Source organism: Heterodontus francisci, chromosome 4, assembly GCF_036365525.1.
Source record: "Heterodontus francisci isolate sHetFra1 chromosome 4, sHetFra1.hap1, whole genome shotgun sequence".
NCBI classification, from domain to species: Eukaryota; Metazoa; Chordata; class Chondrichthyes; order Heterodontiformes; family Heterodontidae; genus Heterodontus; species Heterodontus francisci.
Window position 1 is genome coordinate 109,914,817 of NC_090374.1, and position 25,789 is coordinate 109,940,605.

Genomic DNA, 25,789 nt, shown 5'->3' on the forward strand with positions numbered 1-25,789 from the left:
TTAAGCCAGTCTGTTCATAACCTTGGTGCCACATTTGACCCAGAGATGGGGCTGAACTTTGTCAACCTGTCATGGGTTCTGGTGGCATCGACTGAAATGGGTGCCGTCGCCGTGTGTCATGTATGCAGCTGGCAGACCGTGATCACGCCACGTTTGGCCACTTAACGTATTGAAGGCACTGGGCCCATCCAATTGCACGATGGAGGCAGGCTCTGAGGCGCTGATAGTGGTGCCATATGATTGCAACGCAGGTGCTGGTGCCCTTTTTAAAATGCTGCCAGCCCTGCTTGTACTGCTGCCTTTCAGTAAAGCAGTGAACCTGGAGTGCTGCTAGACCTCTCAGATGTTTTTGGAACTTCCAGTTCCCTTGCATCGATGCTGTTACTGTAGCTGGAACTCCTGGAAACCCCTGCACCAGGACTGTCCACCGTTGGGATGGAGCGGGAGAAAACTGGGGCCACGTTCAAGACAAAACACCGGGTGGCCCCATGGTTTAGTGATGCCTCCCTGAAATTTCTCCTCCAGGCTGCAAGGGACAGTCAGCAAGAAGAGATCCTCCCGCCTGACCAAGCAAGCCTGGATGGAGATCACAGAGGAGCTCAGCAGCAGTGGGGTCATCCCCCAGAACTTGATCCAGTGTTGCAAGAGGGTCATTGACCTCCTTCACTCTGCCAAGGTGAGTCCTCCTCTTTGGAAATTTCATGTGGCTATGCGGAAGGGAGCTTGACAAGGGGAAGGAGTGACCACAAAGGCGGTAGCAAGGGGCTGAGGCATCACCATATTCTGGAAGATTCATGACTGCTTCTCGGGGACAGGCTGTCTTATTTCACAGATCAGCCCCATTACGTCCCCTGAGAGTAGACCCGAGGAGGAGCCATTTAGGAAACCCCATCAGGATCACGGGGCTGCCACTAGCATAACTGTAATGTTGCTCTGCCAGCAAAGTCTTACTGCGTCCCTCTATCCACTTGCAGGAGAAATGGGCCCATAACACCAGGGAGACCTCAAGGACTGGCAGAGGGATCCCTGATCGATATCCTCTGATGTTAGCTGAGGAGGAGGCTCTGAAGCTACTGGGAGATCAGGCTGGCCGTGCAATTGTGGATAGTGAGATTAGAGTGTCTGTACAAGACAGTGAGGATTGTGTTCATGTGTCTTCCACCACACGTCTGAAGATCCACATCACGCATGGTTGGCATGAGGTGATCTGCACAACCTAACCAAAAATGTTTGTATTCTGTCATGCAGGTTATCTTACACTGGAGGCAATCGCAGCAGCTGTGACAGGGGCCCGCCATCGACCTCTGAGGAGGAGGAGTCAGAGGATGCACCATCACATCATTCTCCTGCTCCTTCCACCAACGCAGATACTTTCACCTCAGTGGGGATATCTTGGGGCTTAGATTTAGGGTCACAATCTGGTGAGAGCACTGCACACGTGCCCAAGCAGCTGACAGAGGCTCAGACAGACAAGGCCACTAACAGTCGGAGGACTGTAGATGGCATGGCCCATGCTGAGCTCCAGGCTGATGACGAGCCTCTGGCGTCAACAGCACAGGGCATGCTGGAGTTGCAGAGAGAGGTAAGGCAACATTTGGCAGAGATGCTAGAAGCAATATGCTACCATGAGCGGACGATGGAGGAGTCCATCCTTGCCATGAGTGCTGCCATGTCTTAGGCATATGTGTGCATGGCTTCCTCCATCGAAAGGTTGGCGACCCTCATGGACAGCCATATCCCACAGATGCACTTAGACCTGCAGACCATCGCCTTAGCCATGAGCTCAACTCAGCAGTGGCAAGGTGAGAGGAGAATGAGGCGCCTGGAGTTTTCTCCAGGTTCGCGTCTTTCTCTGGTCAGCAGGGAGGTTCAAGTGAGCCTTGCAAGGGAGGAGGAGAGGCTGAGTGCCACATCTGGGGCACTCAGTGTGGACAGTGGCTACTCAGCCTCTCTGCCAGTGACCCCAGCTCCAGTAGCCGTGACGCCTGAGGAGGCTCTTGCACCAGAGGTCATTCGACAAAGTCGTCCCAGGCCAAGGGGCAGCCTGATCAGCAACCTGCCTCAATCTCAGCTGCCAGCGGAGGGGTCACACCATGTAGAAACACATGAATCCGTATAAAAAGCACCTAGATACACTTGGGGTTTCAGGGGTGTATTCAATTTGGCCTTTGTATTGTTTTCTGCAATTGGTCTCAAATAGAATTCACATTTATTGCTGTAAAATGCTCATTCTTTCATGCCTGAATTGTGACATGCCACCTTCACTCTTGCTCCCTCAATGGGTTCCAGTGTAGGTACAGGCCACGTTTGATAAGCATCTCAGATGTGCCAGAGAGTGTGGGGCTAGGCATGGAATTGAGATAGAAAGAAGGCCACAGGCAGAATACAGTGAGGTGAGTCTTTACTGAGTTCACTTTGAGAGGCCATCATGGTGGCAGGAAGCAGGTATGTATGCGATCGTCTCTTGCATCCCTTCCATGACTCTCAATGGCCCTGGCCTCCGGTACAAGTGGTTCAATATCCAGTGCTGCCTGCCTGGCATCCTCCTTCATATCCTCCACATCGGAAGAGGACTGACGATCAATAACGTCCTCTTCCTGGAAGAACTCCCCCGCCTCTGCTGTGTTAGATTGTGCAGAGCATAACAAACCACCAAGATACATGAGACCCATGCTGGGGCATACTGCAGGGCTCCACCAGATCAATTGAGATGCCGGAATCTCAGCTTTAGGAGCCCAGTGGCCTACTCGATGGTTGCTTGGGTGGAGGCGTGGCAGGTGTCTTGAAACTCATCACACAGTAACATACTGATAACAGTTTTACAATCACGTAAGTTACCACATGTAATAGTTGATAAGATGGTTTTCTGCGGACAGCCCCCAACTACATTCAACTGAATTTTTGACAAAACTGACCAAATCCAAGAAACTGAACTATAATGTTGAAACAGAGTTAGATGACTAATTGACCACCATTACTCTTAGGAGTGAATCCCTCTTATTAGAAGCTGCCTCTATGTTCTAAGTTGAGGCAAGCCGTTCAACATAGAGGCATGCCTATGAACATTTTTTTTTAACCTTTTAGGAAGATGAACCCTGTTTTTATTTTTTTTTTTAAATCCCTAATTCATAGGAAAATAACTCTTTTAACCATATATCCTCTCGTTTTGGCTGGATTCCTGCACACCACGACACTCCAAGATATCTGCGCTCCTCTAATTCTGACCTCTTGTGGTATTCATGATTTTGATCGGTCCACCATTGGTGGCCGCACCTTCAGTTGCCTACGCCCTAAGCTTTGGAATACCCTCTCTACACCTCTCCACCTCACTTTACTCCTTTAAAGGCATTTCTTAAAACCTACCTCTTGATTCTCTTCCCCAGAGAGCAGTGCAGGCTGGGTCATCGAATATATTCAAAGCTGAGTTAGGTTTTTGATCAACAAGGGATTCAGGGTTTATGGGGGGTAGACAGGAAAGTGGAGTTGAAGCTACAATCAGATCAGCCATGTTCTTATCAAATGGTGGATCAGGTTTGAGGGACCAGATGGTCCACTCCTGCTCCTAATTGTTGTGTTCTTGTGTTCTCTTTGACCAAGCTTTTGGTCATCTGACCTAATATCCCATTTTGTGTCCCTGTGTCATATTTTGTTTAATAATGATCCTATGAAACACCTTGGGATGTTTTATTATGTTAAAGGCACTGTATAAATATAAGCTTTTGTTGTTTTCATATTCCAGAAAAAAGTGCAGAAACTTGCTGAATACCTAACCTCTCAAATTCAAAAAATCTTCTGTCAACCACAAACTGAACTAATTACAAGGGTGTATCTATATTTGAAAATTGTGCATTAGAATAACTCTCAAGCCTATTACCAGGGAGACCATAGCAAACTTTGCAACATTATATTGAACTAGGCTTGGTGAAAAAAAATTAGCTTTCCCTAACTGTTTCAGACAGACAGCTACTAAATCAAACCTCTAGCCAAAATATATAATGTCTGGCACAATTAGAAATAGAATGATGAATAGTAAAGGCTAAGCTTTGATTTGTAGTTACTGAATCAGTAATGATAACCTCATTTCTTAGTTCCACACTGTAATAAAACATGAACTTTCAGTGAAAAGTAACGTATACAAAAAAATCCCAAAATATATTTTATAGTATGTTCAACTAAATTATAAATAGAATGGCAAATTGCTCAGATAGCAGTCAAATATTTTGCCTATCACATTTGAGAAACATCATTAAATAAAATGACCCATTGCCACAATATTGCACACACATCTTAAACCATTTCACAATGGCCCTGAGACTCTCAGATCCTAGCCACATAAATGGAAGGGTTAAAAATTCTCTCAATTTGTAAAGTTGCCAGATAATTTAGCTCAGGAAACAAGTGATACTATTTTCTATATATACAAAAAATCTGATCCTGGACATTATCCAAGACAATGGCATGGTGAACTCTGCTATCCATTCTTTGAGTTGTCGTTAAGTTGCAGTCTAAACTTCAGGCTCTTTATTTAGGTTACTGGGATTTGGTTAAGATTAGCCAAATGGTAGCAGTATAAGTGCAAATGCTGCCTCTATTTTGATCCCCGCCACCTTGTTTTTGTTGGGCACAGGGGAGTTATTATTTGCCTCCAAGTGACAAAAGTATGCTTCAGGATTTCAAGAACATTGGGGATGAGATCAAGGCACAGATTGGTTATACAGCAAAATTGAAGTAAGCAGAATGAAAACAGAAAATGCTGGATGCATGTTCTATGTAGAAGACCTCGAGATAATTGAGGAATTTTTCATCCTGAAATATGTTAATCAAATAGTAAAGGGATGGGGAAAGTGGGCATTGAATATCCTGTTCATCACACAAAGTATTTTGTGTCACACAAAATCATATCTTATAAATTATTTTTTGCAGAGCCAAGTAACAGTCATAACCCATTGTAGGTATAACTAAGACATTACAATGTAGCAGCTATAGAAATAAGAAAACAATTTTTCATACAAATGATTTTAAATCACATTGTTATTTCCAACCAATCTTTCACTGCATATAGCAGCAATCTATTTTTCAAATATTTTTCACAGTAGCCCCAATAAAAGCATGAAGGAACAACTTAGTACAATTCAACTTAAAGTGGTACCTCTAATTTCCCAATACTGTAGAAACTCTGAATAAAAACACCCTATAAAGGTAAGCTCCTCACAAAAACCAAGAAACTTGTGTAAAAAACGATTAGAGTAATAAAGGTTGGTATCCTTTAAGTGTTAAAGCAGACATGCTAGATTTGAAGTGCTGTTCTTTGCAAAATGCAAAATTTACAAAAAGGGCATTATAAACAGCCCCCCAGGATGGGCCATGATAAATTTGTAACGCACTAAATATTGAGTGCGATTTCCCTTTGGGAAAAAACGGACCTCAAATTAATTACATAAACTCACAAATTAAAGAAGAACCATCTCATTGCCTTTTAATTTACTCTGCAAGTGTATAACCTTAACATTTTTCAACATAATGAACATACTGTAATGCCCCAGGTACCATTGTAGGATCATGTCTAAAAGATACAGCAATATGATCTTCTGAAAAGTCAGACACCTCATTTTTCCCAAGGTGTGATAATTACTTGCTCCTATTACCGATTACCATATATTAAATAATTAACCTTTATATCTAGAGACAATTTTTCAGGCATTTAAAGTCTAATAGACTTATGGTAACCTCATTTTTTAAACAAAGATTAACCAATTACCATGCAAGTTCCACCTATCTGATTTTTTATTACATTAGAACATTATTACTTCAGACAAGTTGAAACAGATTTTTAAGAGACATAAAAAAGTGAAGAGTGCTTTTTGAGGAGAAAGAGAGTCAAGGTAAATAGAACAAATATTTTCCCTAAAAGGTTTGAAAAAATTCCCTTGTTTAGTTTCACCACTAAAAATTTTTTCCCATTCGAGTCGTCAGATGGTCTGAGGCTGTCTTTCAGGTATGCCTGGTAGTAGGGAAGGAGGGTTTGAAAAACATACCAAACGCATACTGACATGATTTTCATTTTTTTAACTATTACTATGTATATAATCAAATCTATTTTATCTGAATTGAAATTAAAAGTCGCATTTGGAAGTCTAAATGACGGGAGATGACACAAAAAACTTAAAACAATCATTATCACTCGAGAAAAAGTACCAGGCAAACTATTAGGACAAAAGGCTGACAATTCCCCTGGAACTGCTGGCCTGCATCCTAGAGTCTTAACAGAAGTGGCTGCAGAGATAGTAATCTTCCAAAATTCTCTAGATTCTGGAAAGGTCTCAGCAGATTGGAAAACTGCAAATGTAATGTCCCTATTCAAGAAAGGAGGGAGACAGAGAGCAGGAAACTATAGATCAGTTAGCCTCACATCTGTCATAGGGGAAATACTGGAATCCATTATTAAAGAAGTAGTAGCAGGATATTTAGAAAATCAAAATACAATCAAGCAGAGTCAATATGATTTTATGAAAGGGAAATCGTGTTCGACAAACTTATTAGAGTTATTTTAGGATGTAACAAGAAGGGTGGTTTAAGGGGAACCAGTAGATGTAGTGCATTTGGATTTCCAAAAGGCATTTGATAAGATGCCACGTAAAGGTTTACTGCATAAGATAACAGCTCATGGTGTTGGGGGCAATATATTAGCATGGAAAGAGGACTGGCTAACTAACAGGACACAGAGAGTCAGGGTAAATGGGTCATTTTCAGGTTCGCAAACTATAACTAGTGGAGTGCCACAGGGATCACTGCTGCAGCCTCAACTATCTACAATCTATATTAATGACTTGGATGAAGGGACCTAATGTATTGTAGCCAGATTGACTGAGTGGGAAAGCAAGTTGTGAGGGGACACAAAGAGCCTGCAAAAGATAATAGTTAAGTGAGTGGGCAGAAATTTGGCAGATGGAGTATAATGTGGAAAATGTGTGGTTATCCACTTTGGTAGGAAGAATAGAAAAGCAAAATATTATTCATACATGAAACACCAAGGGCTTGATTTTATGCACCCAACACCTGGAGCTGTGGGGGGGCGAAAAAATGGCAGCCCATGCCACCGTAATCTTCCTCAATAATATGCCAGCTGGGCCACCCCCCCCCCCCCCCCCAACCCAATCACGTGAAGGGGGCGGGCTCTCTGACATTGGCAATGGCGTCAGCTGTCTGTGCGCAGGCGCTAGCATTATTTTTAAAGCCCTGCCGGCTAATTTAAATGTTTAATGTTATATCCGCCACTGAAATGATTAAAAATCTACCATCCTTTCCCACCCCCCAATAAAAATTAAATTCATTATTTTCCCTCTCCCCCTGCCCCACTAAAAATCTTAAGCTGCCCCTCTTCCCCACCACTTTGGCACCTGCTTTCCCCAGATGGGAAAGTGAAGGCGCGTGAGTGCCGGCCGCCACTTAGAGGATCGTGGCCCAACGATATGATTGGAGACAATTTTATTTAAATGTATGCATTTTGCTAATTTCAATATTTTAATCTGGGTTCCGTTGCCTAGCGGCAGGGGGGTGCTGCCACGGAGCCTCGCACTGCCGGGAAGATCAGGCCCGGTCTTCCCGGCGTCAGGCTTCGGTCAGAATAATCTTCCGGATGCCCCCGTCACAGAACCCGACGTCAGGAGCTCAGTAAAATTCTGGCACAAAAGTTAGCAAGCAGGTACAGCAAGTAATTAGGAAGGCAAATGGAATGTTGGCCTTTATTGCAAGGGGGATGGCGTACAAAAGTAGGGAAGTCTTGCTACAGCTGTACAGGGCACTAATGAGACCACAACCAGAATACTGCATACAGTTTTGGTCTCCTTATTTAAGGTGGAATACACTAGCATTGGAGACAGTTCAGAGAAGGTTCACTAGGTTGATTCCTGGAATGAAGGGATTGTCTTATGAGGAAAGGTTGATCAGATTGGGCCTATACTCAATGGAGATTAGAAGAATGATAGCTGATCTTATTGAAACATATAAATAGTAAATAGTAAACAAGTGTGAGGTGATGCATTTTGGCAGAAGGGGTAGGGTGAGGCAATATAGACTTAATGGTACAGTTCTGAAGAGTGTGCAGGAACAGAGGGACCTGGGGGTGCATGTGCATAGTCTCGTTCCATTTAAATAATATTTTGCTTGCCTATTCTTCCTACCAAAGTGGATGTCGAACTTTGAAGGTGGCAGAACATATTGAGAGAGTGGTCAGCAAAGAATATGGGATCTTGGGCTTCATAAATAGAGGTATAGAGTGCAAAACCAGGGAAGTTATGCTGAACATTTATAAAGCTCTGGTTAGGCCCCAACTAGGGTACTGTGTCCAGTTCTGGTCACCACACTTTAGGAAGAATGTGAGGGTCCTTGAATGGGTACAGAGGAGATTTACCAGAATTGAGAATTGTTCCAGGGATGGAGGATTTTAGTTACAAGATTAGGTTGGAAAAGCTGGGGTTGTTTACCCTGGAGCAAAGGAGATTGAGGGGAGATTTGATAGAGGGGTACAAGATTAAGACAGGTTTAGATAAGTTAGGCAAGGAAAAACTGTTCCCATTAACTGATCGTGGAAGTACGAGGGGACACAGATGGAAGGTTTTGGGCAACAGACGCAGGGTGAACATGAGGAAGAACTTTGTAAGCAGTGAGTTTCTTTTTATTCGTTTCATGGGATGTGGGCATTGATGGCCAGGCCAGCATTTATTGTCCATCCCTAATTGCCCTCGAGAAGGTCGTGGTGAGCTGCCTTCATGAACCGATGCAGTCCATGTGAGGTCGGTACAGCCACAGTGCTATTAGGAAGGGAGTTCCAGGATTTTGACCCCATGATAGTGAAGGAACGGCGATATAGTTACAAGTCAGGATGGTGTGTGGATTGGGGGGGAAACTTGCAGGTGGTGCAGTTCCCATGCATTTGCTGCCCTTGCCCTTCTAGATGACAGAAGTCGCGGGTTTGGAAGGTGTGGCCTGAGTAGCCTTGGTGTGTTGCTGCAGTACATTTTGGAGATGGTACACACTGCTGCCACTGTGTGTCAGTGGTGGTGGGAGTGAAGGTTTGTGAACAGGGTGCCAATCAAGTGGGCTGTTTTGTCCTGGATGGTGTCGAGCTTCTTGAGTGTTGTTGGAGCTGCACCCATCCAGTCAAGTGGAGAGTATTCCATCAGACTCCTGACTTGTGCCTTGTGGACATAGTTTGGGGAGTCAGGAGGTGGGTTAGTCGCCACAGGATTCCTAGCCTCTGACCTGCTCTTGTAGCCACGGTATTTATATGGCTATTCCAGTTCAGTTTCTGGTCAATGGTAACCCCCAGGATGTTGATAGTGGGGTTTCAGTGATCATAATGCCACTGAAAGTTAAGGGGAGATAGTTAGATTCTCTCTTGTTGGAGATGGTCATTGCCTGCCACTTATGTGGCGCGAATGTTACTTGCCACTTATCAGTCCAAGCGTGGATATTGTCCAGTTCTTGCTGCATTTCGACACGGAATGCTTCAGTATCTGATGAGGCGTGAATGGTGCTGAACATTATGCAATCATCAACGAACATCCCCACTTCTGACCTTATGATTGAAGGAAGGTCAATGATTGATGAAGCAACTGAAGATGGTTGGGCCCAGGACACTACGCTGAGGAACTCCTGCAGTGATGTCCTGGCGCTCAAATGATTGACCTCCAACAACCACAACCATCTTCCTTTGCGCTAGGTACGATTCCAACCAGCGGAGAGTTTTCCCCCTGATTCCCATTGACTCCAGTTTTGCTAGGGCTCCTTGATGCCATACTCGGTCAACTGCTGCCTTGATGTCAAGGGCAGTCACTCTCACCTCACCTCTTGAGTTCAGCTCTTTTTTCCATGTTTGAACCAAGGCTGTAATGAGGTCAGGAGCTGCGTGGCCCTGGCGGAACCCAAACTGAGCGTCACTGAGCAGGTTATTGCTAAGCAAGTGCTGCTTGATAGCACTGTCAATGACACTTTCCATCACTTTACTGATGATTGAGAGTAGACTGATGGGGTGGTAATTGGCTGGGTTGGATTTGTCCTGCTGTTTGTGTGCAGGACATACCTGGGCAATTTTCCACATTGCCGGGTAGATGCGAGTTTTGTAGCTGTACTGGAACAGTTTGTCTAGGCGCATGACAAGTTCTGGAGGACAGGTCTTCAGTACTATTGCTGGAATGTTGTCAGGGCCTGTAGCCTTTGCTGTACCCAGTGCCAACAACCATTTCTTGATATCACGCAGAGTGAATAAAATTGGCTGAAGACTGGCATCAGTGATGCTGGGGTCCTCAGGAGGAGGCAGAGATACATCATCTGTTCAGCACTTCTGGCTGAAGATCGTTGCAAATGCTTCAACCTTATCTTTTGCACTGATGTGCTGGGCTGCCCCATCATTGAGGATGGGGATATTTGTGGAGCCTCCTCCTCCTGTTCGTTGTTTAATTGTCCACGACCATTCACGACTGGATGTAGCGGGTCTGCAGAGCTTAGATCTGATCCATTGATTGTGGGATCGCTTAGCTCTGTCTATTGCATGCTGCTTATGCTGTTTGGCATGCAAGTAGTCCTGGGTTGTAGCTTCACCAGGTTGACACCTCATTTTGAGGTATGCCTGGTGCTTCTCCTGGCATGCCCTCCTGAACTTTTCATTGAACCAGGGTTGATCCCCCAGCTTAATGGTAATGGTAGAGTGTGGGATATGCCAGGCCATGAGCTAACAGATTGTGGTTGAGTACAATTCTGCTGCTGTTGATGGTCCACAGCACCACATGGATGTCCAGTTTTGCATTGCTAGAACTGTTTGAAATCTAGCACGGTGGTAGTGCCACACAACATGATGGAGGGTATCCTCAATGTCAAGACGGGACTGCATCTCTACAAGGACTGTGCGGTGGTCACTCCTACCAACACTGTCATGGACAGATGCATCTGCGGCAGGCAAATTGGTGAAAATGAGGTCAAGTATGTTTTTCCCTCTTGTTGGTTCCCTCACAACCTGCCGCAGACCCAATCCAGCAGCTATGTCCTTTGGGACCCGGCCAGCTCGGTCAGTAGTGGTGCTACTGAGCCACTCTTGGTGATGGACATTGATGTCACCACCCAGAGAACATTCTGCACCCTTGCCACCCTCAGTGCTTCCTCCGAGTGGTGTTCAATAAGGAGGAGTACTGATTCATCAGCTGAGGGAGGGCGGTAGGTGGTAATCAGCAGGAGGTTTCCTTGCCCATGTTTGATCTGATGCCATGAGACTTTATGGGATCCGGAGTCAATGTTGTGAACTCCCAGGGCAACTCCCTCCCGACTGTATACCACTGTGCTGCCACCTCTGCTGGGTCTGTTCTGCTGGTGGAACAGGACATACCCAGGGATGGTGATGGTCATGTCTGGGACATTGTAAGGTATGATTCCGTGAGTATCATTATGTCAGGCTGTTGCTTGACTAGTCTGAGGGACAGCTCTCCCAACTTTGGCACAAGCCTCCAGATGTTAGTAAGGAGGACTTTGCAGGGTCGACAGGGCTGGGTTTGCCATTGATGTTTCCGGTGCCTTGGTCAATGTTGGATGGTCCATCCGGTTTCATTCCTTATTGACTTTTTGCGATTAGGTACAACTGAGTGGTTTGCTCAGCAATTTCAGAGGGAATTTTAAAAGTCAACCACATTGCTCTGGGTCTGGAGTCATATGTAGGTCAGACCAGGTAAGGACAGCATATTTCCTTCTCTAAAAGACATTAGTGAACCAGATGGGTTTTTACAACAATCGACAATGGTTTCATGGCCATCATTACGAGAGTTGGGACGTCATGTTACAGTTGTACAGAACGTTGGTTAGGCTGCATTTGGAGTACTGTGTGCAGTTCTGGTCGCTGCACTACAGGAAAGATGTGATTAAGCTAGAGAGGGTGCAGAAAAGATTAACAAGGATGTTGCCTGGTTTGGAGGGCTTGAGTTATAAAGAGAGATTGGATAGGCTGGGTCTGTTTTCCCTGGATCAAAGGAGGCTGAGAGGGGACATGATAGAGGTATATAAAATTATGAGAGGCACAGATAGGGTAGATAGCCACAGTCTGTTTCCATGGTATGGCTGACTAAAACTAGAGGGCATAGATTTAAGGTGAGAGGGAGGAGGTTTAAAGGGGATCAAAGGGGTAAATTTTTCACACAAAGAATAGTTGGTATCTGGAATGAGCTGCCGGAGGAGGTGGTGGAGGCAGGAACAGTAGCAACATTTAAGAGGCATCTGGACAGGTACTTGAATGAGCAAGGCATAGAGGGATATGGAATTAATGCAGGCAAGTGGGATTAGTATAGATAGGCATTATGGTCGGCATGGATGCGATGGGCCGAAGGGCCTGTTTCTATGCTGTACGACTCTATGATTAGACTAGCTTTTAATTCCAGATTTTATTAATTGAATTCAAATTCCACCTTCTGCTGTGGTGGGATTCAAACCCATGTCCCCAGAGTAATACCCGGGTGTCTGAGTTACTAGTCCAGTGACAATACCACTATGCCACTGCCTCCCCTTGTGTAATGACCTTACTCAGAGGGTTGTGAATCTTTGAAATTCCCTACCCCAGAGAGCTGTGGAAGCTCAGTCATTGAGTATGTTTAAAGTAGAGATTGACAGATTTCTAAATACCAATGACATAAGGGGATATGAGGATAGTGTGGGCAAAAGGCATTGACGTGGATAACCAGCCATGATCATATTGAATGGCGGAGCAGACTCGATGGGCTGAATAGCCTACTCCTGTTCCTATATTCCTATGACCTGGAACTTGCTGCTCATGAGGGTAGTGGAAGCAGAGACAATGATTTCAAAATGAAACTGGATGGGCACTTGAAGAAAATAAATTTGCAGGTCTACGGGGATCGAGCGGGGCTGACAGGATTGCTGTGCAGAGAGCTGGCATGAACTTAATGGCCTCCTTCTATGCCATAAGTAAATGACTCGAATGACTAAGATTCTGGCTGGAATTTTATGCTGCTAACAGTGGTCGCGACGTGTGGAAAAAGTGACGCCAAGAACTCCGCATCGCCTCTTCTCCGGAAAGTCCGCCAAATCTAGTGCCAATTAGGCTCTTAATTGGACAACAGCAGGCCTTCCATGAAATCAAGGACCCCAGTGGCTGAAGTTCCACCCTTGGAGAGCTGCTGGCCAATCAGCAGCAAGGGCGAGGTGGTGGCTCTCAGCAGACCCCACTCTTCCCAAGGCTGGGTCCCTCATTCAGGCACAGCAGTCTATTAGGAAGGCAAATGGCATGTTGGACTTTATTGCAAGGGGATTGAACTTCAGGAATAAAGAAATCTCACTAAAATTGTACAGGCCTTTGGTGAGACTGCACCTGGAATACTGTGTGTAATTTTGGTCCCCACATTTCAGAAAGGATATACTTGCACTGGAGGCGGTGTAGTGAAGATTTACTAAATTGGTCCCTGGGATGAGGGGGTTGTCCTATAATGAGAGGCTGAGTAAATTGGGCCTATATTCTCTGGAGTTTAGAAGAATGAGAGGTGATTTAATTGAGACATACGAGATTCTGAAGGGCTTGATAGGGTAGAAGCTGAGAGATTGTTTCCGTTGGTCAGGGAATCTAGAACACAGGGACACAGTCTCAGGATAAGGGGTCAATCATTCAGGACTGAGATGAGGAGAAATTACTTCACTCAAAGGGTTGTGAATCTTTGGAATTCTCTACCCCAGAGGGTTGTGGATGCTCCATCACTGAATACATTATAAAGGCCCCCTCGACATAAAATATATAAAAGGGGCCTGGGGTATAAAGGCCACAAAAAAAAAGAAGAAAAAAAAAACAAAAACAGGATTAGATACACAGTAAAGCTCCCTAAAAAAAAAAAATCATTGAATACATTTATGGCTGGGATAGATAGATTTTTGTTCTCGCAGTAATCAAGGGATAAGGGAAGCGGGCAGGAAAGTGGAATTGAAGCCCAAGATCAGCCATGAATGGCGGAGCAGGCTCGATAGGCCATATGGTCTACTTCTGCTTCCATTTCTTGTGTTCTTGTATTTCTTGTGTCCTAAGTGCCTTTAAATGAGGGGCCCACAACCTCCCCTCTCCTTCAACCCCCACCACCCCCGACCCCCCCCGCAACCAGGAAGCAGCAAGCACAGCTTTTCTTTTGTGCTGTGCTTCCTGTGTGGGATCAAGTCCTTAATTGGGCATTAACTGACAGTTGGATAGGGAAAAGAGAATTAATTATTGGTCCTTAATTTGACTTTTAGATCATTAATTGCTCAGTTAAGAGCCTCAATTGGCAATGGGGAGGGACAACCGTTTAAAGGCCTTCATGCCCCGGACTAAAGTTTGGCGGTGGAGGTGGGCATGCCACCTGATTTTATGCTCTCCTCACCTTCAAACCCGCCACAGGAGGGAGCATATAATTCCCCCCACCCCCACCCTGAGGGGGCTTGATAGGTCAGATGTTGAGAGGATGTTCCCCTTTGTGAAGGAATCTTGAACAACGAGACATAGTTTCAGAATAAGAGGACGCCCATTTAAGACAGAGCTGAGGAGGGAATTCTTCTCTCAGAGGATTGAGAGTCTTTGGAATTCTGTACCCCAGAGAGCAGTCATTGAATATATTCAAGGCTGAGTTAGACAGATTCTTGAGCTATAGGAGAGTCGAGGTTAATAGGAAACAGTTAGGAAAGTGGATTTACGGCTAAGATCAGATCAAACATGATCTTAATGAATGGCAGAGAAGGCTCCAGGTGCCATATGGCCTACCCTTGTTCTTATTTGTAATGTACTTATGAATAATTTATTTAAAAGTGCAGAATTGCATGAATTTTGGGAGGATTGTTTAGAAAAGTAGGTGGTGGTGAGGTTTGGAGTGGGAGGGGAGAAGGGAGGGGAGAAGGGAGGGGAGAAGGGAGGGGAGAAGGGAGGGGAGAAGGGAGGGGAGAAGGGAGGGGAGAAGGGAGGAGTGCAGAAACTTGCAATTTCCAGCATATGAGCTTTAGGGATAGACCCCAACCAGCTCACAGGCACGTGCTGAAATCTAACTGTCCACTAGGTGCTACACAAGAGCAATACATGGTGATTTGCCTTAAGATCTTACCATCCAACATTCTGCAATCTGCCTCATGAAGATGATTTAGTTGAAAATAATAAATTAAATAAGCAAATCATAGGCAAACAGTCATACTGCTTGGTACAGTGGACCCACACTCAACTAATCTACATTGGTTTTTGTCCTGGAAATGAATCATGAAAGAAAATGAAGAACTTACATTTATAAATGTTCCCATGTTATCTGACAGTTGGGTAGGCCAAAGAGAATTGATTATTGGTCTGTAATTTGATTCTTAGATCGTTAAGAGACAGTTAAGAAAAATGGTGCCAGGTACCAACTTAAGATCAAATTCAGTAAATCATTATTTAGATCATCTATTTAACAAATCTCCCCTGCAATCCTACAATGCAGTAGGTTTTTCATTTATTTTGGATACCTTCAAGAAATTAGTGATCAGCCTACACATCCATAAGATGGAGAACATTTTCCATACAAATCAATCATTTCTCAAGTATTTTAAGAATATTTTTGTTTTTAGCTAGTGAAGGATCTGCTGAGATATGGAATATACCTTTTTACACCTACTGTCAGTATCACACACTCAGAGGTCAAGTACAGAAAGTTCCAAAATCAGAGCAACTCTCCATAATGTGCTCCCTTCCACAACTTCCAATGTGACAGTTTCCTTTCTTGTGGTCCCTCTTACCGACTGCCAAATTAGTGCCGATTACTGTAAAGGTTTGGAGTTTCTTTGGACCGTAACATTGAAGCTGAATAAGCGCAGCTAGCTAAAGGTAGCAATACAAATGTGACATATTAAGTAACTATGAGCGTGCAAATGAATTCTGTCGGAAGTGTAATTTCACAGATCTGACTGCTACTGTTTAATGTGATGTTTAAATATCTCCAAAAGTATAATACTTCTGTTTTAAACTGGTCATTTATTTCAGTTCTGAAGATAACTGTTCCTAGATGGTTTCTCATGCACCTTGGGTTAACCAGGGTTATCGATATCTAAAATGTTTGTGCATAATGAACATTTTGTGTATAAGAGTGCCCCCACCTCTGGTTAAACCTGGTTTAAAAAAGCCCATGTGACAATCTTGCATGAATTTTCAGTGTTTCAGTAAATAGCTAAAACATTAATATTAGAATCAATTCATATATTATTAAAATCTATGTCCCATCATTCTTTATGGTGAATTCCATGTAAATTGGATCCATGCTCAAATACATTTCTATTAACTGCAATCAATGCTCAAATAGGGTTTACTAATTTAGAGCACTCAGCTCACATTTTTCAGCCACAAAAGCCAGTGACTGCACAATTCCCTCTTAAAATTTTGATTTGAGCTACCTGAAGTTTCATGCTCCACACCCCTTCCCATCACAATAGTAGATACCACAGGGCTAAATGACACTGTTATATTCCAATATGGGACCAAATTTACTTATGAACCTACATTCCAAATTAGTAGCATAGACCAGTGACCTCCAAATCAGCAGCCTTATACAGTTTCTAACCAGATCCACAGAAAGTGATTGTCAAATCCCAGAATTAACTCATATCCAATATAACAGAAGGGAGGAGTAGAGAACACTCAAGAAAGTGATAACATTGGGCTTGATTTTGTGGTCAATGGCGAGGCAACGGCGTTTGCTGCTGACCTTGGAGACAGCAGCCAAAGATCTAGTGAGCTCTGTGCTGCGGACTCCCTCTTGCCCAACGTGAGTTTGAATCTGACACTAATTAACGCGATTTCCAGGTGTTCTGCAACAGTGATGTCATCAAGCAAGGTAAACAGTCAATCACACTGAAGTATTCTCACAGACAGCAAACCAGGAAGTTAGAAACCACTGAGTCTCTTCACTTTTAATTTTCAGATTTTACTGATAGCAAAAGACATGATTAGGGCATACATGTGGGATTAAGGCCGAAGCTAAAATATCAAACAAACTTTAAAGAAGCTATTTTGAAAACATATACAATTTCTTATACTAGAAAAATCTGACATTCAACAAATATAAAACTACTCTTTCAAGGCCAGTGAGGTTGCTTAGTAGTAATTATGAACTTAGTATGCTGTAAAAAAAACCCAGCTATACCTCAGTCAACAAGGTGCAACTTTTTCAAGGGCTTTTACAGTGAGACTAACAGCGTCAGAGTGGAAGTTCCTATCAGTTTAACGATTTCTAATTGATTGCATTCTGAATAGCACAACTTCTGAAGAAGTGTAGAATCACTGGCAGCAACTTATGAATTTTTGATTTAACTGTGCTTGTGCGAACTCTAGAAGTTGCTGTCATTTTCAGAGGCATAATCATGATGAATGCTGACAGTTTCACTGCCATTAGTACCGTAAAATCCAAGCCAATATGTGATAAACCTAGCATAAGTCTAACCACCTACCAGCATGATTTTGAAATTCCTCCGGTTGTTATGTAGATTTCTGTGTATTTATGTAGATTTCTGTGTATTCATGTAGATTTCTGAGCTAAATGTTTTACACACTAGGTCATCCAGTTACTTTCAAAACCCAAAAGGGTGATTTTTAACCCACTCCACTGGCAGGAATGAAGTGGACATGCAGCTAAAATAGTTGTGCAAAGATTTATTCCCCATTCCAGCTTGATTCCCATCATGTTAACAGGTTTGCACTTGCTGATGTTCAATATTCAGTATATTCACACCTAATCTGTACTAATACTTTGTCTTTCAACACACCATTAACATATTGTTTGCCTTTGCTCCATGACCTTTTGGTCAGCTATGTGGCCTGGTCCAATCTGCACCTTCTCCTTTGTTATCTCTTGCCCAACCCCCACCTCACTTGTTTATAATCTGTGACTTTTCTAATATTTGTCAGTTCCGAAGAAGGGTCACTGACCCGAAACGTTAACTCTGCTTCTCTTTCCACAGATGCTGCCAGACCTGCTGAGTGAATCCAGCATTTCTTGTTTTTGTTTCAGATTTCCAGCATCCGCAGTATTTTGCTTTTATGTTAACTGGGCCCTTCTGTTTACATGGTCAAGGTGCTTATGTGACTCAGGAGCCTCATTAATGTATGCTAATCAGAATCCAATGATATCTATAGGACCCCAATGGCATTTTAATAGCCCACTAAATGGGATGCCTGTCGTAGACACCCATTCAATAAAACCTAGCATGGAAGTAAGGGAGGACTTCTAAGCTAAGTTAAATACTTTCCTTAATGATGTCAGCCTAAAGTCAGAGGTAGCACTCTCACCTCTAAGTCAGTCGGCTTCAGGTTCAAGTTCTGCTGCATGACATGAGCACATAATCTAGACTGGTCTTCCAGTGCATTTTTTCATAGATGCCATCTTTTTGGATGAGACATTAAACTGTCTGCTCTCTCAGATGACCATAAAAGTTCCCATGACACTATCTGAAGAATTGTACAGGAGATCTCCTTGTGTCCTGGCCAACATTTATCGTTCAACCAACAGATTAACTGGTCAGTTAGCTAGTTTTTGTTGTGTGATATTCCTTTGTGCATATTAGCTCCCATATTTCCTTACTAAATACTTACTCACTGTGGGAGCTGGGGTATAGGCACCAGCATATAGAAGGAGAAAAGAGGAATAAGGTGCATAATGTGAGAGTGTTCAACAGTTCTAGAGAAGGGAGCAGTTCCATATTAGAGAGGAGTAAAATGAGAAGGGCTATGAGGAATGCAAAGGCAGGATTACAATGCATGTGTGTAAATGCACAAAGTGTGGTGAATAAGGTTGGTGAGCTACAAGCACAAATAGCAGTATGGAAATAAGATGTAGTGGCAATAACAGAAACGTGGCTTAAAATTGATGAGGACTGGACACTTAATATAAAAGGATATAACGTGTTCAGTAAAGATAGAGAAGGAAAAAGGGGAGGTGGAGTGATAGTGCTGATTAGGGAAGGCATTGCAGTGTTGGAAAGAGGGGACAGAATCCATTTAGTTAGAGTTGAGAAGCAAAAAGGATATGATCATGCTACCTTGGGTATTTCATAGGCCTTCATATAATAAGAGAGAGATAGATGAGAAAAACTGCAGGGAAATCACAGACATGCGCAAGAACTATAGAGTGGTGATATTGGGAAACTTTAATTACCTAAATATCGACTGGGATAATATTTAGAGTAAGGGGGGATAAGGAGGGGGAGGAGTTTCTGGATTGTGTTCAGAAGAACTTCCTTGGTCAGTATGCTCTTGGCCCAACTAGAAAGGAAGCATTGCTGGACCTGGTGCTGAGAAATGACGTGGGTCAAATGAACCAAGTGTCTGTTGGGGAGCACAGATGTAAGAGTGATCATCGTATCATAGGGTTCAAACATGTAATGCAGAAAAGCAAGGAACAGTATAAGGTAGAACAGCTAGATTGAAAGAGGGCTAATTTCAATGTGATGAGAAGGGAAAAATGGAACCAAAGACTGTAGGAAAAACTGTACTCCACAATGGGTTATCTTTCAGGAAGAGATGCTTCAGGAACAGGCTATGTACATTCCAACAAGGGCGAAAGGTAGGAGAACCAAAAACAGGGCTTCCTGGATGAGGAGGGCGATAGTGATTATGATGAAACAAAAAAGGAGGGTGTATGATGCATGTCAGGTGAATTCTTCAAGTAAGAACTAGGTCAAGTACAATAAGTTGAGAGGGGAGATGAAGAGCAAAATAAGACTGCCAAAAGAAAAAAGAAAATAGAATGACAATCAACTTAAAAGGGAACCCAAAAATCCTCTACTGGCATGTAAATGTTAAGCAGCTAGTAAGAGGTGGAATGGGGCATTTTGGGGACAAAGAGGGTAATATATGCTGAGAGGCACAGGGCAAGGCTGGAATACTTAATGAGTATTTTGTATCAGTGTTTACTAAAGAAGAGGAATCTGACAAAATATTGGTAGCAGCGGAGAGTGTAGAGACAGTGGCTAGAGTAAAAATTGAGAGGGAGGTGGTACTGAAAAGGATGACTATGCTTAGGGCCGATAAGTCACCTGGTCTGCTGGCTTACATCGTAGGTTGCTAAAGGAAGTGTGAGTGGAGATAGTGGAAAGGCTTGCCATAATTTTCCAATCTTCCCTAGATATGGGGGAGGTGCCAGAGGATTGGAGAGTGGCAAATGTGTCAGTCTTATTCAAGAACGTGTGTAAGGCCAATACTAGCAGCTACAGCCACTTAGTTTATCAGTGGTGGGTAAGGTTTTAGAAGCAATAATCAGGGGGAAAAAATCAACAGACACTTGGAGAGGTTTGAGTTAATTAAGGATAACCAGTACAGATTTGTAAAAGGCAGATCATGCTTGACCAATCTAACTGAATTTTTTGATAAAGTAACAGAGAAGGTTGATGAAGGGAATGCAGTGGGTGTTGTTTATATAGATTTTAAGAAAGTATTTGTTAAGAGTACCACATAAAAGGCCAGTTACCAAATTTAAGACTCATGAAATAGGAGGGTCAGTGTCCAATTGGTTCGAAAATTGACTTAAGGACAGAAAACAGCGAGTCATGGTAAATGTTTGTTTTTCAGACTGCAGGATGGTAGACAGTGGAGTTCCCCAAGGGTCAGTGCTAGGACCACTGCTTTTTTTGCGACATATAAATGACTTGGATCTTGTAATAGAGAGTGGAATTTCAAAATTTGCCAATGATACCAAACTTGGAGGAGTGGCAAACAGTGAGGATGATACAAAATGCCTGCAACAGGACATAGATAGGCTAGCAGAATGGGCAGACAAGTGGCAGGTGGAATTTAATACAGACAAGTGTAAGATGATGGATTTTGGTAGAAGGGATGATGTGAGGCAATGTTGAGTCAACGGTGCAATTTATGAGTGTGCAGTGTTATGACTGAGGCAGGAGTAATGCACTGTCAATTCAGTCCCATTATTCCACAGGTCGCAGCATATTATTAAAGTTTTCCAACCTCACAGAAATTAGCCAAATTAAACACTTTATTAACCCCCTAGAATAAAACAGACCAAACCAGTTATCTTTAAACAACAACAAATTAACTATTTATTAATAAACTAAATCTTAAACACTATTGAGATAAACCAATGTCTAAAAAACAATACTTCTTATTTATTCTAACCCTAATGCACACACGCATACATTCAAAAACCAATGGTGAACCAGTTTAACAATAATGTTTCTTAGGAATAAATAAGTGGCTGGGTTGTATGTCTTTGTGGGTTATGTTCATGGTTGGTGAAATGTCCCGAGTAGAACAGTCAGATGCCACTCAAAGTCTTCAGGTGAATTTGACGAACAGACCCTAAGGGATTGGCATTCATAGCACTTTATTTGCAGCAGGTGTCACACAGTTCTTTCAACAAGGAGTATAGCAACAAGTCTATTTGGATTTTGAAGTTGGTAGTCTTTCAGTAGAAACTTTACTGAGAATTCCAGCAAACACAAACAGACAACAGAGAATCACTTCTGAGGCAAAGACCTCTTAGAGTGTGGAAGGGCGGCACAGAGGTTGCAGTGGTTAGCCTCACAGCTCCAGGGACCCAGGTTCGATTCTGGATACTGCCTGTGTGGAGTTTGCAAGTTCTCCCTGTGACCGCGTGGGTTTTCGCCGGGTGCTCCGGTTTCCTCCCACAGCCAAAGACTTGCAGGTGATAGGTAAATTGGCTGTTGTAAATTGCCCCTAGTGTAGGTAGGTGGTAGGGAATATGGGATTACTGTAGGGTTAGTATAAATGGGTAGTTGTTGGTCGGCACAGACTCGGTGGGCCGAAGGGCCTGTTTCAGTGCTGTATCTCTAAATAAAATAAAAAATAAAAATAAAAAAGGAATTTACTACCGCCAACAATGCAAATGTTTTATTTCCAGAGGTTTTTTCCTGTTCAGGCAACAACACAGCCTGTAGCTCATGTAGGTTTTTCTGCTGAGATATAGACCACTTCTTCATTCTTCGCTGGTTTCTGGATCAAAATGGTTTAAGCCAGTCTTTTACACACAGTCAAAAGTTACAATGCCATGTGACCTCCTCTCTCTCCTGCTGTTGTCTGGGAAACAGGTGCAGCTGCTGGCACACTGTGCCCCTTAGTTTTTAAAGGCACACTGTTTTTAAACAGAGAAGAAAAAAAAAACAGTTCCATGACAGCAGGAACAGAGGGACCTAGGGGTGTATGTGCATTGATCTTTGAAGGTGGCAGGACATAGTGAGAGCTAGTGGTTAGCAAAGCATATGGGATCTTGGGCTGCATGTATAGAGGTATTAAGTACAATAGCAGGGAAGTTATGCTGAACCTTTATAAAGCTCTGATTAGGCCACAACTAGAGTATTGCATCCAGTTCTGGTCACCACACTTTAGGAAGGATGTGAGGGTCCTTGAGAAGGTACAGAGGAGATTTACCAGAATAGCTCTAGGGATGGGGGATTTTAGTTAGAATGTTAGGTTCGAAAAGCTGGTGTTGTTCTCCCTGGAACAAAAGGAGATTGAGGGGAGATTTGATAGAAGTGTACAAATTATGAAGGGCTTAGATAAGTTAGACAAAGAAAAACTGTTCCCATTACATGATGGTACAAGGACTAGGGGACACAGTTTGACCATTTTGGGCAAGAGATGCAGGGGGAATGTGAGGAAGCACTTTTTTACGCAGCGAATGGTAATAACCTGGAACTCACTGCCCATGAGCGTGGTGGAAGCGAAGACAATCAATGATTTCAAAAGGAAATTGGATAAGCACTGGAAAGAAATAAACTTGCAGCGCTACACGGATCAAGCAGAGAAGTGGGACTGACTGGATTGCTCTGAGAAGAGCAGGCATGGAATCGATGGGTGGAATGGCTTCCTCCTATGCTGTAAATGACTATGAAAAAAATAGATTGCAGGTGAATATAGATGCAATGGGAAAATGGTCCAGTGGCTGGTAGATATCTTAACATTGACAAGAGTGGCATGATACAAGCATGTTGCACTTTACTATGGCAATTCCAAACATTTACACACCTTGCAGAGTTATGTATTGAAGCTACTAAATGTTGCAAACACTTTGTGGCATCCTGAAGATGTGGTTAATGCTATATAAATGAAAGTTCTTTGTTTCTTTTTGCAGATGTGACTGAGTGTCACTTTTTGATAAATTTCCTTCGTGCATGTACTATAGGTACAAGAGAATAAAATACTATTGACTTGGGATAATTGTTCCTTTGAAACACCAGAGCCTTGCTGAGTTCTTTTTATAAGTGTTGTAGAAGTTACCAACATCATCCTTCTACTCCTCCCAAACTAACACAAATGCACCTAAATCTATTGCATGCACAACTCCTATATGATGAATCAAAGCACATGCAAGAAACACCACAACCAGGCCATGATTTAAACAGGGACCGAAATTAATATAGTTACCAAGCAGCTGAAGACCATTGATTTCAGGGTCCTGCAGAAAGTACTAAACCTCATTTTTCCGGTAAATGTAATAATTAAATATATCACTGATTAAATTATAGATGAGTTAAATGGAGTATTAGTTTATATTAAGTATTCTTGAAAAAGAACAGGGCAGCGTAAATAATAATAATATTAGACAATGATTAAAAAGGCACCAGATTCAAAACGCATTAAAAAAACTTTTATGCTTTGAATGCTAAAAGCATTGATGTTTATTTGATTTTGAAGCACAGTGTACAGTTAAAGCTGGGGTAGGGTGCAATCTGCACAATTCTTGACAAACATCCTAAGTTCCATGTATTAAACACTTAACAAATGTTGATTAGCCTCAGCTAGATCCTTTTACAAGATGCACATTAGATGGTGCTACAGTGTCATTAAACAGTGCAGAAAACAAAAAATTCATTCAAAAGATTGCTACTAATGGTAAAGTCGCTGCTATAAAACCTCAAATCCTATTTTCACATTCTTTACACATGATCCATGTAAGCTCAAAATCCTGGCTCATAGCAATAAAGAGCTCATGAGAGTTTGAAAAATGCATTCCATGAGCACTGTTATTTTGTTCACTGGAATCCAAATTAGGCCAGAAATGCACAAGAATGTGTATTCAACCATGCATATTGGGAAGATAGTCGTAATCATTAAGGCAAATGAATAATGAATCAGATTTTGCCTTTTTCAAAGAAAAATACAATAAATAGAAACTTGTTTACTCCAATGGATTACATTTTAAAAAAAGGATCTTCAAAATATATGTTATGAAATTTTCAGTGCTGTCAATGTCTTGATCTCAAATATTCATGATTTTATGTAAAATAACTACAATACTTCTCCAAATAGAGAGTGTTTATGCCTTTTGCGACACCAACTTGCTTTCTTGAATGATAATTTTCTTTAATCCACTGACTGGAGATCTGAATTTATATTTTTTTAAAGAAATTTTTTAAAGAACATATAAAAGATGACTTTGCTAGCAGCTTAAGATGGCCACCTAATTTGCAACAATGTATCCTACATTGCAAGGCCTGTGAGGAGGGAGACAAAATGTCTGCTCATCCCAGCAATACCAAGACCCCAGAAGTTTAAGGGAACTGCTTGTTCTTTTTCTTCTAGCAAGAAGAAATACTGCTAACTACTATGCTTAAATCACTGAGTGACTATGTGATAAGCTCCTCCCCATCTGTGGTTTTAAGTTTGTGTTTCTCTGCAGCAGCAAGAAAAAGCATTTGGACACCGACACTTGCAGACCCAAGTGGGGTTCCCTCCCTATCTCTTCCCATTCCAGCTTGCAAGCTTCAAATCCTGCCTGTTGACTGACCACCTTTGCATACTCTGGCTACAATCAAAAACCCCACTGGAGGAAATCATCCGCATTGCTATCTCCAAGAGACCTACCAAACCAATCATCTACCTCTTCAAACTAAAAAGCTCAGGACCACAGAATTAATTTGGAAGGCAGCAGAATCACTAAACCCCACAGACTGTATACCCCTTTTTTCCCTATGGACTTTAACTCAACCAATCGACCTTTCCCCACTCTGTAACCTATTTGTGTGTAAACCTCTAGTGTTTGTGTGTGAGTGAAATTTGGTGCATAGTTTATTATTTTCTTTAGTTTGGTTTAGGTACAATAACGTTAACCTCTTTCTTCATTAAACTCAAGAAAACCAGTCTGATTACTTACTTGCTATGATCATAATAAGAACCAATCAAACTTACTGAATTGGCCAGTACATCAGAAAGAATTAAACCTGTTGTGGTCAAACAAGGAGAGAGAAAAGAGGGAAGCCCTTCGGCCCCTCCTCACATAACCATAACAATTTGAATATGATGTTTTTCTTAAGATTTTAGGGATCCAAACAACTTGCCTGTGAGGTCTACTGTTATCAGCCACTCATATAATAAATTACACATTACCACTGAATAGTTTATTCAATTATGGTTTAAAAAAGACAGTAATTTATTTGGAACTACTATAAGTACAGGATACATTCAATATTTACCTAACTTTTACTTTTCTCCAGAGGATCTTGAGTGCTGTTACAGCCCCAAAATTACATTTCAAATTAATTTTTACACTAGAAGGCAAATTCCACAGATAAATATAGAAATATAGGCACAAACATTCCTTTGTTTAGGGAGGATATAAATTTTATTTCTGTGTAAAGGGAGCCTGCAATATGGGCTGAAATCCTGCTTTTCTGGAATTTCAGTCCATTTAGACCAGTGTTGTAAATTCCAGACAGAAGGGTCATGAATGATTTTCCACCTCATAGAGACATTAGGTCAGAGAATAATAGAGATATTCGAGCACAGAAGGAGGCCATC

General features: G+C 42.4%; 1 protein-coding gene and 1 long non-coding RNA gene across 3 annotated transcripts in view; one reads left to right on the forward strand and one right to left on the reverse strand.

Annotated features, from left to right (window-relative positions):
- Positions 1-25,131, forward strand: part of LOC137369192 (uncharacterized) — a 31,276-nt gene extending 6,145 nt beyond the window's left edge. Inside the window, exon 2 of the long non-coding RNA XR_010974891.1 lies at positions 24,672-25,131. This is a non-coding gene — a long non-coding RNA (uncharacterized lncRNA). The remainder of the gene's footprint in view (positions 1-24,671) is intronic.
- The window catches only part of LOC137369191 (protein prune homolog 2-like), a 558,836-nt gene that overhangs the window by 206,065 nt on the left and 326,982 nt on the right, over positions 1-25,789 (reverse strand). The window lies entirely within an intron of this gene.